The sequence below is a fragment of the Phalacrocorax aristotelis genome, chromosome 4 (assembly GCF_949628215.1).
Source record: "Phalacrocorax aristotelis chromosome 4, bGulAri2.1, whole genome shotgun sequence".
Taxonomy (NCBI): domain Eukaryota; kingdom Metazoa; phylum Chordata; class Aves; order Suliformes; family Phalacrocoracidae; genus Phalacrocorax; species Phalacrocorax aristotelis.
This window is the reverse complement of record NC_134279.1, coordinates 68,041,984-68,057,829: the sequence shown is the minus strand read 5'-3', so window position 1 is coordinate 68,057,829 and position 15,846 is coordinate 68,041,984. Positions and strand designations below refer to the sequence as shown.

The following is a 15,846-nucleotide window of genomic DNA, read 5'->3' as shown; positions in this document are numbered from 1 at the left end:
TTTGGGGGGAGAAGGAAAAATAAAGTTATCATTTTAAAAGACTCATGTTCATATTCCTCCTGAGAGGATAGCAAACTTCTAAATGTTGCTAAAGCAAAAATAGCTCATAGGAGAGCATCTGATAACCAAAGAATATTTCTATAATTTGGGGGGGTTAAAAGTTGTCCACTATTTAAGGGATGACTCATCTCCTCTGATTTTAGCAGTTGAGAAGGTAAGCCCAGCCTAGGCTGGGTCTTCAAGCTCCCATGATGATGAAAGGAGGAAAGGAAATGTCTCCAGGGACAATCCACTCCACCTGAGACATGACCCCCTCCTCCTCATAAAGATTCTGTCTCATTCTGCTGACTCTGGAAAAGAACCAGAGTACTGTCTTGCTCAAGGACTTAGTTTTTACATGGCTAAAACCATGGTAAAGTATGTTTTATTCTCAGTGGAAACTTTATATCTTAATTAGTAAACCAGTATTTTTAAAATACAATTTCCTTTCTGCTATGTTCTCAGCCGAAGCCTTGTGTGTATCTGAGCTGAACTTCACAGCTTGAAATCTTTGACAGCTTCTCTTCCATTGTAAGTTTGTACAGCACCAAGCACACTGCTATCAGACAAATAAAAAGAATAATAAAACTCAATCATGCTTGTATATATAGAAGGTCAATCAATGTAAACACAGGGTTTCTCTAAACAGGAGAAAAAGCGGAAGCCAGATGGCATGAAATCATTGATAGCTGTTTCATAAACTTTTCCTGCAATCAAATCTAATTGAAATAACACTAGATTGTAGGCTTTAGCAGGTGGGCAGCACACACAGCTGTTTCTGCTAGATGATTTCCAAAGAATACATACATAAAACATTTCACAGGGACTGACATACGGGGGAAAAGGTTAGCCCAGATGGAATGCTCCCTTTCAGGCTTTATTTCACTGACAGATTTCTGAAGTCTGCCTCTTTAAAAGTAGGAGCAGAAGTGTTTTTCTGGTATTGTTGAACCAATTAGAGTCAAATACAATGTGGTTGGGAGATGTGGGCTGGTGATGCATTGTCTTCAATTCCAATTCTTATTTCAAGGCAAAGCAGAGCAGAGAGGGACCTCCTAGTGTCCAGTTTATTGCTTTGCAGTGAGGTAGGATAAACACAACTGAAACACCTCTGAAAGGTATTTCTGTTTCATAGTAATTCCCCAAGGGAAAATTCCACTAGCTTCCTCGGTAGTTTACTGCATACTTTCCCTGCACTAGTAGCTAGATATTTTGATAACTTTTAATACAGTTAAGCTAATGGCCACTCATGGTCAAGGAGAGGAAACAGCTGATGCCTTTTTCTATTTTAATCTTTTACATATTGAAAGATTGATCATGTCCTCCCTCCTCCTTCCGTCTTTTTCTGCAGACAGATATCCCATAGCAAAACTCCTGAAGGCTCACATATGAGCTGCAAGAACCAGGTTGGTCTTCCTAGAGAGGTCCAGCATCTGAGGTGGGCTTGGCAGGGTTTCCTGTGGCTTACCAGAAAGCTAATTCAACAGTTTGGGCTGAATTTTACTTTGAGTTTTTGTTTGCATTATAAAATAAAACCCAAAAGAAAACACGGAGAAGGGAAGGAGAAATGGGAAAGACCAACATATGTGGATCAAATGAGAGCCTATAGGAAGGACAGTGCACTGAAACAAACTGTGTAGGTCCACTATCTAGTGTTTCTGGCTAGATGACATAGTAAAGCTCCTACTCTTCTTGATCTTTATATAAATACACTACCTAAAGATCAACATGGTCTCCTCTATTTCTACTTGAATCAGAATCTGTGCTTTTAACACTTCAATATAAAGGATCAGAAGCTGCCACTGTCTCAGTAAAAGCAATCCAGAAGTGATGGCATAAGTGAACTCTGATTTCTCTTCAGATCATGTAAATATTTTGCCCTTTACTAAAGATTTCCGTGGAGAGGAACAATTTATTTATAGCAGCCTTCCAGTACTTAAAAAAGGGCCTACAGAAAAGACGAGGAGGGACTCTATCAGGAAGTCTAGTGACAAGATGAGGGGGTAATGGTTTTAAACTGAAAGGGTAGATTTATATTAGATCTAAGGAAGAAATTCTTCACCATGAGGGTGGTGAGACACTGGAACAGGTTGGCCAAAGAAGTTGCGGATGCCCTATCCCTGGAAGTGTTCAAGGCCACGTTGGATGGGGCTTTGAGCCACCTAGTCTAGTGGAAGACTTAGTGCATTTAGACTGTCCCATGACAGGGGGTTTGGACTAGATGATCTTTAAGGTCCATTCTAATCCCAACCATTCTGTGATTCTAACAATAAAATTACATGCAAAATATGCTGTTTAATAATGATTATCTCTTGGACTGCAGGAGTCTTTGTGGATACTCCTTTGAAAATGCTAGTTCTGAGGTTAACACCAGCCAACCTCCCTCCCCTGCCTCCAGTATATTAGAAATGTAATATCTACTAATAGTATATTAATGAGGCCAGGAGTAGAGGAGGGGAAAGAAAACATAATTATATCACTATACAAAATCCTAGTTTTAAATGCTAGGCATAACTGTGGCCACCCCAGTTCAGAAAGCAAAAGGTACAATGAAGGGCAGCAAGGAAGATCAGACTTTTGAAATGGGTTTTGTCAAAGAGGTATTAAAGACAATAGCACTTTTCAGCACAGAAAAAAAAGGGTTTGTGATTTATAAAATGATGAATGGCAAGGAGGAAGGAAGGGAATGATGGCTATTATATCTCATAAGACAAGAACATGGAGGCACCAAAAGAAACTATTAGACTGCAGGCTTTACACAAAAAGTACTTCTTCACATAATCTATAACCTGAAATGCCATATGCACAGGATGCTTTGGAAGCCAAAATTATAACCAGGTTCAAGAAACAGCTAGAGAAACTCAGGGAGTAAATATCTGCTGTGGACTGATAAACACAATGGTGTGGGTCAGGAAGTCCTGACCCACAGAGGCATCCCAGGGACGTGCTGCCCTGGGCTTACCCTGCTCTCAGGTTCCTTAGGGCTGTTTTACAGCGATTGTCAGAGACCAGGCATGGTGCCACACATACCCTTGCTCCTTCTTTTGTGGTTGCAGATACAGCCTTTGGGTTACTTCAGAAACCAGGTACAGTTCTCAAGTAAAAAAAACGCTCTCCTCAGAGAGAGGGCAGGAAGAAATCAGCAGTAGCCCCATGTGGTGGGAGCAACTCTTTGCAAAAGGCAGTGAGAATCAGCCCTGGGGTGATATGACTCTGCAAGAAATAAATGAGTGCAGAGCAAATGCTTTCAAAAGCACCCATCTCAGCTCTGTGATAGAGAAAACAGGAACACTCAGAAAGAATCAGTGACAAAAGATCCAAAAGAGGCAGTTGATTCCCTGCAGGGGAGAAAACAAAGTGTTTACAAAGATGCAGAACAGTAAATCATCAAAGTGTTCTTCTGAAACTATTTCAAATGTAATGCTCATTTCTACATTTATATGGAAGGCACAATAAAGAGAGAAAAAAGATACAGCCCTTGCCTTTAAGGGCATTGGGACTAAAGCAGGTGTAGTATGTCAAGTAAGAACAATAGCAAAAGAGGAAAAGAGGAAGGACTGCAGGAGGGGGGGGCCACAAGGATTATGTATACATTTATATGATTGTTGTGGATTACTGGGAAAAATCTTCATCAGCTTGTTTATTGACTTGTTCTCTATCTCTTTACTTGCCTTAAACTGAAGTAGCTATTTCAGGCTGCTGAAGGGGACCATTTTGAGTGTGGTCTCATGAAGGTTGATTGTGGGAATGGGTTTGTGGGAGGTAAAGGAATGAAAACAAAAGGACAGATGAAGATAAGCAACAATAGATGCAGAAACAGGGGGGATCTAGTGCAGATCCTAGCATTGTTTTTAATAATAGCTGGCTCTCTTATAGACCCTTTCAAGCATAGATTTTGAAGTGTTTTAAATTGAAGTCTAAATCATTTTCTTTGTATTGCAAAAGTACAAATGATGTGCTCAGGGTCACTCAGCAGAAAAAAATGCACTGTAGCCAGGCAGAGGATTCACAGCCCCTGAATTCTAGTGCCATGCTGCCCACGAGTCACACTGCCCCTCCATCAGCTTGGACTGTCACCTGTGACACGGAGGTGACATATTAGAAATTAATTTGTCAGCTGCTTTCTCTATAAATTATATGCTGAAATACCATATCATCCCCTTTGTAGGGAGAACTGACCTTGGTGGGAACATGTACAACAGACGGGGATTACTGGGGGAATGAAAGGGGTTTAAGTTCTTGTCTCCTTATTAGGAGTACCTGATGTAAAATGGTATCCAGACACGTAACATAGTCTCAGTTAGACTGGAGCCATATTAAGACAGACATGCCTGTTCAGGGCCACAGCCAGGCCACTCTGAGGCCAGATACACGGTCTGTTCAAATAATGGGCTGCAATACACCCCAAGAGGAGAGGTGATCCCCAAAGTCCAGAGCTTTTCTGGCATGCTTAGATGTAAGGAAGAGCAGAAAGAGCTATGTTCACAGATCAAGTGAAAAGTCTTCTCTCAGTGTTATAGGTGTGCCAGCATGTTGATACACATGACCCCTTTCTGGCATTTGAACTGCACAAATTCCGTTGACTCCCAAACCATACAAAATGGCTCCAGCCATACAACCGTTCATAGAAACATAGAATCATAGAATATCTCAAGTGGGAAGCGACCTACAACTGCTGTTTAAATTATTCCAAGTATTAGTGTTCTAATTAGATATTAGTTTGTATAATGAGCAGAGAAACAGTTTAATTGCACACAATACACAGCAACATTCTTTTTTTTATAAAATACAATTCTTTATCACAGGTGAAGTGCAAGAAATCTTTTCAAATAATGAGAAAAAATCTGTGATGACAATACTGGTCATCACAAACAGAGACATTATTTATTTAACCAACCAGCTAGTATTACTGGTCCAACTAACACAATTATATTGTGTCTCAAAATGTAACATCTTCAAAGGTGAAATGATGGTTTTCTGTGTCTGGACCATGCACATTTATGGTAATAGTATTACCTTAATTCATTGCCATACTACAATGGAATTTCTGCTTGCCTGGTTCATTGCAAACCCTACTCAACAGCTGCGCTACAGATGTAGTCACACATGCATCTGCAATTGCTGTCTTCCAGCACTGTCTGGCCTTCCATACCTTAGAAGATGTTCCCATTTGTTTTGTAGAATGAAATCTTGGCTATATTACATCTACCAATGCAAAATTAGCCCAACATCATTTACATGAATAGATCTACAACTAGCAGCAAGCATTACTCAAAGAATATTGTTTATAAAAAAAAATTGATTTAATGGTCTAAAGGTCACGGTAACAATTTTAATGTTTATATCTTTTTTACTGCTAATGCTAGTCTTATCATGGAGCAGTTTAGAGGGGGTATTTTTATAAATGTGAAATTTTAACGGCTTGAAAGATTTTGGATTACATTTGCTTTGACATCTTGAACTAGTGGTAGGAATTTTCTCTGCTGAGCTAATTATCACATGAAATTGTTTTGAGCAACCATATATCATCATGATGATGATGATTCACTGCTAATCAGAAAACAAGTGGCTGCAGCATCATACTGCAGATATAAAATGCACAAACTGTAGTACACCTATTGTATGGAGCAACAATTATTTTCCCCTTTGTGCTTATCAGAAGGTAAGTCTGATGTGTTGGCTAATGAATTCCACCCAGCTGTGCGTGATCTTATAATTCCATGGTTCAGGCTTCACATCAGCTGATCAAATGGTTTCTTCAGTTCAATTTTACAATGATTCAGACCCTCACCCACTGAAGTATTCACCTGAAGTCAGGTTTATTCAGTGGCCAGTGGAACCTTCTTCACTTGCTTAAATGGATGGCTGAATATATACAGGATCAATCACATACTTATTTTTAGGCAGATTCTGGCACTAGTTTGATGAATAAAGATCATACTGTGGAAACCAATTGCCGTATTTGGAATTAATGTATTGATTTCTGCTAGAAATTGTTATTTAACATATAGTGTCAGTAGCACAAGACTGTATTTCAGCACGTGCAATGTATAATCTAAAGGGAAAGAAATCCAATGAATCAACTCCCTAGAGCTAATATTCAGTAAACTATGCCATACATACATATTTCCAGTCAATAACCATTTTCTTCTCTAAAATCTATGGATTATCATATCCTTCTAGTTTCTTGTTTTAATGTCTTTTTTCCAGCAAAAGCTCGCTCTCTGCAAGAAAACACAGGAATAATGTGTATCCATGCATCAGCCATTTAGCTGTTAACAAACAGAGATAATGGCCATTGGGAATGTAAAAGCTAGGCTACTTGGCTGTTCTGACAAATGAAATCCAAGAGTAATGAGTCACACTAGATGTGATCCTTTAAAAAGAAACATTGGCAAACTCTCAGATTTTAAAATAACTTTGCTGAGATCAAGTGGAGCTGTCTTCAGCCATGATGAAAAAGCTAAAAATTAGTATCTGACTGTGCAGATAATTCCAGCAGCTTGGCAGCATTCATTTGCGAAGCAGCCTAGCCTGATAAGATGCTCAACTGATGCTAATGCGAACTGGACGGTGCAGATGCGTATTGCATAATTGCTGCATACGTGGCACCTTCATTCATATACTGCCGTCTGCAGTTATCAGCTTAGAGAGATGATAATGTGCATGCCTGTGAGCCAGCCTCTGCTCCGGGTTTTGTTTTGCTCTGCATTGTTAGGCAGACTGTGGAGTGCTCACTTTCCTGTGCAAGGAAGACTAAGCATGTCTTCCCCCCCTGCAATTTTAGCTGTACTGTCTTAGCAGTCAAAGGGAAGAATGAAAGTACGTCACCCACCAGTAACAGCTGAAGGTGGATCCTTTTCAGAAGATGCAAAATACACAGGTCTTGAGCTGGATTTTCATGATCTTTTGCTATGAATATTAACTCAAAAATCACCTATATGTTTTGGCTTTTTGTGGTAATGTGCTGTTTGCATCCCTTAGTCATGAGCAAAAGGCAAGATTTTCACTGAGCTGCACATTTTGCTTCATCTGAACATGAACCAAACGCATCCACTGCTCTGCAATTTTTGAAAACAAACTTATCTGGTGCTGTTGCTGAAGGAAATGCTATTTTTCATTTCTCTGCACCTTATGACAGCCTATCTCCAAGTTGTTTATGATTCAGGTACATCTAAAAACTATTAGAATAATATAGTATTTCTCACCTGTCTGCAAAAATAGTGCACGCAGAAGTTCACTGCCAGAAAAAGGCCTGCTTAACTTTCTGGTTCAGCAGGAAAATCTCAGAGAAACAAAGTTCAGGGCTATAGGAAAAAAGTCTACCTGTCATACCATATATCTTTTAGGATTTGAGGAACCACACATCAATCAGTAGAAGAACAGCAGTGAGCAGAAACAAACAAGGTGAAAAATCCCAGGCACATTCCAGTTTTGTCACAGTGGATTTCTTATGGAGGTCTCTTCAGGCAGACTTTCTTTTGACTCCTGACTAAATTATCGTTGCTAGATGAAATCAAAGTTTGCACTTCAGTGCTCTGCTTCACCAGCGTACAATGTAAACCACGACACCGCTGACTAGAAGTAATATTATTAGGCATCAGAGAACTTTTTAAATGTTTAAATTAAAATTGCAGCTGTTCATACTTTTTTAGTATAATTTTTTTTTTCTCTGTAGCATACAGTAGTGCTGGGCAGTGTTCTGTAAAATATTGGTATTTTACAGATACGTCACACTACAGAAATGGATTTGGGAAACACAGAATGAATGATGTATAAAATGCAAAGCAGAAATGTCAGTGATCACTGATATAACTATTATATTCAGGAGCAGACAAAAAATCAGTTTTACTGTCAGGCAAGTTTGCAATACTTCCATTTTATCTAAGCTCCTTATGCTTTCTCAGCAGAAAATTCACATTAAATAACATTAAGCAGAGAAGAAGAGACTACACAATAGTGGAGCCTCTGTGTAAAGGTTTTATTATGGGGAGATTGGGTTGCCTGACATTCATTAGTTGGTATATGGCAGATATTTCAAAGGTAAGCAAAAGAAGACATAAGCAGTATTCTTTAAATGTTCTTGCACTGTTTCTTTGTACATGTTTCTCTAGATGCTTTTGTCATGATGAGACCAAATGCACTGATTACAAAGGAAGAAAGACTTCATAACCATTGCATTAACCTCTGTATGTTGTCAGTAAAGAATCTGATTCAACCCTGCTGAAATCAATAAAAGCCTTTATTTTGATTTCATAGATCTTCAGATTTCATCCTAGTTTACTAAAATGTTTTAAATGTAATAGTTTAGGACATTGCACAACTAGAATGTTCTCTGCATGCTTTTGTAAAACCAGGAATGACCCTTCTGAATGAGTATAAAGGTAACAGTATGATCACCAGCTAGAGGAGTGAATATTTTAATTGCAGATGAGGAATTAATATCTCCTGTCCCTCTACTAGACACACTACCTGTTGCCTTCAGGGGGAAGAAGGGAGAGAGGATATGTTTCAATAATGTGCGTTCTTTCATCCCTAGGGTCCTTGCTGGCTACAGATTCCTATTGGTAACTGTTTGAACTTGCTCAGCTGGTTGGAATGAGAGAAACATCCCTAGGGGAAGCAATAGGCAGACTGATGGCAGAGTGAAGCTGAAATGACCAAAAGTGCAAATTTATCAAAAGTACATGCAGTTTTTCAATGGCTTTGTAATTTATCAGGAAATAAATGGAAAGCATGATCCTGTGATATGTCAGGCACATGTCAGATGAGATAGTTCTTTTGTTTTGGTTGACAGTTTGGCAGAAATAGTGATAGATGATTGTGTCTTAAGCACAGAAAAATTAAAAGTCACATTTAACTTGTAAATGTCTCAGCTAATGGAATACACACATGTTCAAATATGAAGACAACCTTGGAATTACAGAAGATAAGAACAGAAAATAAGTGAAGGAGTCATTCAGTCATTCTTCTACTCTGAGATCACATGAGCTATTCTTATGCCATTCCTGATAGATATTTGCCCAAACTGCTTTCAGAAATTCCTCATGTGGGGTTTCGCATAATGTCCCGGAGACTGCTGCAGTGCTTCATTACCCTTCTTGCTGGAAAGACTTTCTTTATGTCCAACCTGTATTTGCCTTGCTGTAGTTTAAGAGCATGTTTTCTTAACTGACTGGCAGACAAGGTAAGAGCTCATTCCCATCCACATCTAATCTGCTTTTTAAACTTCCAGTCTTTCGACCAAAAATATCGAGCACCTTTGCTTTTCCCCAGATGTCCCTTCTCAATCTTCATCATTCTCATTGCTATCCTTTGGTCTCTCTCCAGCTAATCTACATCTTTCTTGTGCTCTATCACCCAAGCTGGCCACAGAACACTTACTGAAGATATAACCTCACTCACAACAAAAGAGCCACTTAATGAGTAAGCACACATGTATTTGCCTTTTTTGCAGCCAATGGTATTTTTTTGTGTGTGACTCATTTTAAACCCAAGTTCCTTTCTGCAGATCTGCTGCATTACCTTCCAGCTTTTGTGTGGTTTGTTATTCCTGCAGAAAGGCAGAGCTTTGCATTTTTTAGCATATTGGATTATATTATATTTTTCCAGAATATTTCTCTCATTTATCAACATTTTGTAATTTTACTTCTGTCTTGTCATACATATACTGCCCAGCTGGTGCTCTCTGTGAACTTAATATATGTGTTCTCCATCCTGTCTTGAAATGGAAGCATTGCATAGTGTTCAGGATAATTACTGTAAACACCCACTCAATCCATCCCCTTAATTTAATCAGGAATTAGGGACAACCACTCTTTTAATATACTTCTCTCCAATGAGCAATCAACTCACCTAAGAATTCTTTTCATCTAGTCCATGTGTCCTAAGCTTGCACATGAGAGTCCAGAGGTGTACTGAAGTCAAGATATATGACATCTACCAGTTTTATTCTTATCCACAAGGCCTGTTACCCTGTCATTCTACAATCATTCCTTCAATTATCAAAGTTCATGTTTCATAGCAGAAAATGTATGTATTCAGTTCTGAGATAGACTGTAGAATGGCAATCCAGGAGAAAGAGGAAGCATAACATACCTAAGTCCATGTTGCACTCCACTGAGTTATTTTAGATAAACAACCACAGACACCTTTACAAGTAATGATGGTGGGGTAGAAGTTACACTGATTGAAATTAGGTTAGTATGCCACTGCCAGTGCTGTTCTGTCTTTCTTTGTGATAAAGACGTTCTCGATTTTACATAGTGTTACTCTATACGGAAGAATATATGGAAGTCAGCAACAGGACTGTCATTGCTGGGTATTGTACCACCAGCACGGCGCCTCTGAATTTATTAAATTTATTAAATATCCTTTTATATTTTCCCCACGGTAATATAGCTGAAAACAGCTTTTTATATATCAGCTGTTGACTCTTGTGAGAATATGGCAAGCACTGGTAGATTTTAGCATTCAGTGTGCTGAGCTAAGAAGTGAATTCATGCTGGTGAATTTATACTGTGAAGACTCAAAGATGTGATACATTATTCATTCTTAGTTTGGGCCAGTAATATTGTCTAATATTCAAAAAAGGGAAAAAACATATGTCTACGATGGTGTATCATGACAAATTATAAGGCAGGGAGTGTGTTTGGGAGTACTTGTTATTTTTACTTCTAGCCAGTTTCAAAGTCTTTGTACTTCATTCTAAGAATCTCAACCAAACCTGACTCCTCGCGATTCTTTCCCAAATGGCTCTTCTCTGAGAAAATACAAGATACATTTTTCAGTTTTGTTTTGGGATGACAAGTTCCTTTTGCTTTGACAACTGATGGCACATATAACAACAACAAATCTCTAAAAGAGTTCTCCCACGCTCACTGTTTTGCTGACCAGCCCTTGAGGATAACAGGAGAAGAATCAAGAATACAAAGTAGTTTGGCGACATAGCAGCAGCGCTAGATCCATCTGCTTCTGAGCCTGTTTTACAACGTGCCCCTTGTGGGGGTTACAACAGGCCCTGTGATACCAGGACAGAGTCTCTGCAGACCTAATATTTAATTTACACAGGGAGTCCAGTCTATGTGGACCTTGGAAAACAGAGGTATCACAGAAAGGGAAACTTTGATGATACAGTCCCTCTTTGGGAACAAAAGGAACATGAAGAATTCCAGCTATGATCTGGAGAATCCAGTCCTTTTGTGCCCAGAATTTCCCTTCATACATATTTAAAGTGTTATTTATGGCTTCATCCTCTCTGACTGCTGTATTTATTTGCACTGGGTCTTTCAGCTGGCACTGTTTGCTATCTTGCTTAAGGTTATATCAACAGTATGAAAGAGAAATGCATGCCAGTAAGTGTCAACAGTCTTGGCAACATATTCAGGTTTCCTTAGGATCAAGTCATCCCACAAACTTTAGTTGCTATTACTTCAGGCAAAGTTTAAAGAGATCTGCCATTGCACTAAAAAAGGCTCTAACATAGAACCAAATGACATTGCCAGAAATGTTGTTGAAAGCACAAAATCAAAGATTGTGCTGTGGGGCATATATTCCTTGTTAAAGATGGAGAACATCTGAAGTGAGGATTTTCAGTTTGGGTGAAAAAGGATTGTAGACTTTTACTTTTCAGTTAAAAATTCAGCACACCTTATGTTCTCAGCGTGCAGCCTGTTGAGAGTTCTGGGTAGTGTAGCCCAAAGGGCCAATGCCTGGACTAACTTTAGATCTCCTCATAGACACCACTGGAAACATTGCTGACAAAGAACTCCCATATGAAGTGGGTGAAAGAGAAGGTACATCCTGTCTAGCAGCTGTTGGGCATCACAGAAAACACCTGGCTTGTACAAACAAAAGTAGTACAAGACCCCATGAAGAATACAATGGGTATAAAAAAAACTATTCATGCCCAGGATGTGAACAAGGTTTCATGTTTACAATCACTTTTAAAAAATCACTGTTGTAGATAAATGAGTGAGATTTTAAAGAAAACTAGAGTTAAGAACGATGTCTTTTCCTGACATCCATTACTTCTTACATTAAAGATGTTTTAAAGATTTGAATGGTTTTCATAGTGCCATTTACAAGAGCCAAGACAAACATTATTATGTAACCTCAGATAAAATCCTCTGCTTCCCAGGTAACTCAGATTGCTCATGAACGTAAATCATAAAGGCTTGTGACAAAGATACCATTACCAACTGTTACTATAAGTTTTGTTTCCTGATGGGTCAGTGGCCTCAGATTATTTTTTAAGCGACAAAGAAATAGTTTAAAGAATGGTGGCTCTGTCATTTTATATTAAATATCTGCAACAGGTTTAGCAGCTGAAACTCATGGGATTATCCAGCTTTACGAACCCTGCTGAGTAAGCTGAACTAGAAGAGAGCTTTGTTTCTGATGGAAAAGGTGCCACTGTGGCCCAGCAAATCAAACACTTCAGGATTTATATTCCTGCCTCTAAGCTAAATGGTCACTTGCTGCACTACATAAACTGCAAGGAAAATACTCTTCTGGCAGATGCCCTGACCTGTATGAGTGGAAGCCTACAGAAAAGCTTCTGAGAAAGGCCTGATTAAAGCTGATCACAGAGAAATTTTCCCTTGGAGACTGTTGGTGTCAGCAGTTTTGGATAATCTCTGTCATATTAGTGGCATTTGTATTGTATTAGTGATTTACATAGTTTAACACAACATTAAAAATCCTAGCACAATATGAGTTGCTAACATTTTACACGTGATATCTCTATCCCACAACAGACTTTTAAAAACCACTAATAGGAATGGTTAATATTAAAAAAATTTATTCTGAAAAACAAAGGAGTAAAAATCTTGCGAGTTTTAAAAAGAACACCAAACCCAAGGAAGCCTCGTATATATTTAGAAAAAACAAAGGAAACTTTTTCCATAGTTGAGCAGTACGTAGGAGCACATAGGAGGCTTTTGTCAAATTGTCTGCTGATTTCTTTCACTCTTCCCAGAGCTCATAAAAGTCTATGCAATATGACCTGAGTTATAGAATGGAACATACACTTATTAAATTTGCAGCTGACATAAAGCTAGGAAGGACTGCAAGTAAATTGGAGGGTAGGATTTGAATTCAAAAATCATCTTGACAGGTTGGAAGAATGGGCTGAAAAGAACAAGATGAAATTCGATAGAGAAAAATGCAACTCTCAGGCAGGAATTACCAGCCGTGGGAAGGGAAGATAAGGAACAACTGGTGAGGCAGCAATTCTGCAGCCAAACAACCGGGTTTAGTGTGAACTGCAGGTGGTGGTCAGGTCTCCCTCAGGTATGCCCCAGGTTTGGTTTCAGGCAAAACCTTCTAGAAAGTTGAAGAGTAGTATTGCAGAGACATGATAACAGTCAGAAGTCAAGGAAACATGACCTTGAGATCAAAGGGGCGTAAAGAAGAGGAGGCTGAGGGGTATGATAACAGTTTTCAAGTGTGTGAAAGGTTATTATGAAGGGATGAGGAGGAACATCTGGTGCTCATGGCTACAGAGCACAGGACAAGAAGCAAGTTTTAAATTACAAGAAGAAACATGTGGGTCAGACTTTACGAAAAGTACTGAAAATGTTAGGGATAGAAAATCAATGGAAAGGTTTTACAGATGGAGGCCAGGGGATCTCTAATATTAGAGGTCTTTAAGGACATCATACTGTGGAAAAACAGCCTGTCCTAACAGATATCTCTCAGGAATGACTAATCCGTGGAAATGGACCAAACGTCCTCCTGATGCCTTTCACAGTCATATCCTTCTGTGGGTCTATGAATTACAAGAGACAATACAACTATTGAGTGGGTAACACTGCATTACTTTAAGGGAAGGGCAGTGTGTCCCGGGGTTCAGGAAGGTAAATATTTATCAGTGACTTTTGAAAAATGCACAATGATTTAGAAGTGCATAATACCAGAATTTCTGGCATCTTTTCATCACTGGCTCTGCAGTCATTCCCTCGGTGAAAATAACCCGGTTGCTTAGTCTCTTGGTATCAATCCTCTGTTTGTTAAATAGCTATAACTCAGTGCTATTGTGAGGCTATGAGTTAATGAATGCTTATACTGCATACAGAAAATTCTCGATGAAAGGGGTATAAAATTGCAAGTAATGATCCCTTATTTATTACTGTCATGATTCAATAAATGCTAGTTTGTTCCAGTTTTCTTAGGTAGTACTGGTTCCTTTACATTAAGAATCTGAATTTTAGAGGAAGTTGCAAACCAATCCAACACTTCTTGAACTTTAGAAAAAAAAAATTCATCAAATTTATGTTTTCCAGGATACTGCATGAAATAGTTTGTTTGCAAGGATTAGCAGCAGCATGTAGACCAGAGAGCTGGAGATCCTTGACCTCTGCAGTGATGGAACCTCAGCTGCCTCCTCTCCTGTAACAACCTCTACCTACAGCAAACATGAGCCACAGTGTGCATTTGAGCAGCTGTGACCTGTGCTGGAGGTCAGCTGCATTCCCAGGAGCTCCCAACTCATGAGAATTAAAAGGCAGTGTGATCTTGTCCTTGCTACCCCACAGAGTGGTCTTGTGAGCCCCAGCATCACCCCATCATTCTGCTATCCAGCAGAACTCTGCATTTCACACCTATTATCAACTCTAGTGTTTTGTCACCTTCAGGAGTTGTGTTCACCCCATAGATTCAATACAGTCATGACCATGACACAGATAACTCTTTATTTTCTTTAGTTGTCAGTTTTAAGGCTACAGTAAAAGTACTTGTAATTTGTATTATATATGATGAACAGCTCTTAGTTACTTTTATGATATTTATAGCTAGAAAGCCTTGATCTTTCAAGGAAACAAACCAAGATAGAAATCTGAGACAGGGTCCAAGTTGGCACCCATGTGCTTTGACAGAGAAAGTGATGCTTTGGCCTTCCTGAAGCTGAAATCCAGAACACTGAGGCAGGTTCCTCAGCTCCTTACACAGTGTTTGAGAAGAATAAGGTATATCATAGAAGTCTTCAAAATAATCTGCACTTTCTGCAAGGGAAATGCCTAAGGCTGACACCCTGAACAGAGAATTGCCTGTAACTACTCCCCAGGATTACTCTGGGAATAGAGTAATCTCCTAAGTAAAGCCCTTTTCAGGTGCCTGCCTCCATTCAGAATTCATTAAAGCAAAGATTCTGTGACCTTTCCTAAAAGAAGTTGAATGGAAATGGCTTACTTTTTGCGTGTGTGTGTGTGAGCGAGCATGAGTAGTGACAATATTCCTCTTTGGTTTCCTCAGGGCATCCCAGTGCTGATGCACAAGTAAGGCAGTGATACCAATGTAGCACAGGGTGGCCTCCTCTCCCATCATTCAACACAGAGCGTAACTATTCCCAACACCTCTTTCACCTAAAGTTATGCCTGTGCGTTACTCTAGCCATCTAAGAGGACCCTCTCTGAGCAGGGAACCTAATGCTAGCTTGACTCAGCCATACTTCTACATTGCTAATGCAAACAATATGCAATATGGCCATGCAGGATGGTTGCTTTCTAACAGAAGGTGGAGGGCCTGAGGCCACTGTTCTCCTAGCCAACCCACTCCCATAGCATTCTTGCAGATAATGTAACTCTTGAACCTACTGAGAGCAGTCAGAGTGTAAGAAGCCTAGATTCTCTCTTCATGTCCACCACCTCCCTAAGTATCAGGTTAAAAACACCTCTGAGATGCAGGTGTCTCAGCATTTTTTGCTCAAGTGTGCAGAAAAATATTCAAAACTTAGTCAAAATATTGGATATATTTTCAGTGGAATCTAATTCGATATGCCTGTAGCCAGAGCCTCGGTGGAGAAATACA

At 39.3% G+C, this 15,846-nt stretch overlaps 1 non-coding gene across 1 annotated transcript; it reads left to right on the top strand.

The window, feature by feature from the left end:
* Positions 1-1,886: 1,886 nt before the first annotated feature.
* On the top strand, positions 1,887-1,954 carry LOC142057003 (U5 spliceosomal RNA). Its single transcript, XR_012660515.1, has one exon. It is a non-coding gene; the product is annotated as a U5 spliceosomal RNA (small nuclear RNA).
* Positions 1,955-15,846: the final 13,892 nt, after the last annotated feature.